We start from the raw sequence: 1,130 nt of genomic DNA on the forward strand, positions 1-1,130 counted from the left end.
TTACCATAATAATATTTTTTTTCTTAAATAAAAACGGTTTTTTATTTATTGTTTTACAAAGAAATGTTTATGCATTTTATAAATGTACAAAAATATTTATTGAAAATGTTACAATTTATGTTAAAAAAATTATAAACTAAAAACTTTATGTTTGACAAACTCTCAAGTGAAGTACAAATAGTAGGGCATTATTCCGTTTATAATAAGATACTCTAAATATGAGTCAAACATGTAAAACATTTAAATTATATTCACCACCAAACAACACTACAATGTTGTACTTGTATTCAATTTCTTGTACATTCAAACTTTTTATATGTTTTATTGATCCGTTATTGGGAAGCACATAATATCCAAAATAAAAGTATAAAGCCAGTTGTGTTCCTGATTTCAGTAATAAAATTTTTATAACCTTTTTATTATCCTTATAAAATTTTGATTATTAGTACCAACACGTAACTGGCATTATTGATTTTGTTTCAGTGTAATTTTTAATAAGTATAAAGATATTATTTTAATAGTTATTTATTCGACGAGTTTGAGTGTAAATCGGACACTTTATGTCATGAGTGGATTTTTAATCCACGAGTTGGAATAAAGCGTCCGATTTACACGAATACATTTTATTCTTCGAATTACTCAACAAGGCTTAAACTTGCCTTAAATCTGTAAAATACTCTGACGTTTCGTATTGAGAAATGCCAAACAGTTGGCAAAACTTCCTTGCATGGGAGAAGAACCGTAAATGACAGTGACAAAGAATAAAAGTTTAAAATAAAATAATGCAATGAAATAATCACAACTGAAAATAAGTAAAAAAACAAAAGTGTCGCCGTTTTTTTGTTAAGTATAAAATAATATTTGAAAATGCGTAGTTTATCAAAATGTGTGTTGCTGCACAAATCAATATCAAAATCAATAAAAGAATAAAATAACAGTTTACATTTGAAATTTTTCCTGCAGTGGAGTGAGAAGATTAAGTTGTCAAGGTTAAAAAAACCAGATTACACTAAACGAGTGGACAGGTATCAAGTTTGTAATCAATAATTTGTTTCTTAAATTAGCCCGGCGCATCCACCATTTTTACTTTTTTTTTAATGAACATTTTAATTATTTTTTTTTGAAAATGT

General features: G+C 26.1%; 2 protein-coding genes across 2 annotated transcripts in view; both read right to left on the reverse strand.

The window, feature by feature from the left end:
* LOC123014311 (putative leucine-rich repeat-containing protein DDB_G0290503) overlaps nt 1-1,130 on the reverse strand; it is a 13,348-nt gene that overhangs the window by 11,609 nt on the left and 609 nt on the right. The window lies entirely within an intron of this gene.
* LOC123014829 (dipeptidase 1-like) overlaps nt 1-1,130 on the reverse strand; it is a 3,635-nt gene that overhangs the window by 1,029 nt on the left and 1,476 nt on the right. The gene's annotated exons all lie outside the window — the stretch shown is intronic.

Source organism: Tribolium madens, unplaced genomic scaffold (assembly GCF_015345945.1).
Source record: "Tribolium madens isolate multiple individuals breed KSU strain unplaced genomic scaffold, Tmad_KSU_1.1 Scaffold_97;HRSCAF=244;Tcas5.2_LG3a, whole genome shotgun sequence".
Classification (NCBI taxonomy): Eukaryota; Metazoa; Arthropoda; class Insecta; order Coleoptera; family Tenebrionidae; genus Tribolium; species Tribolium madens.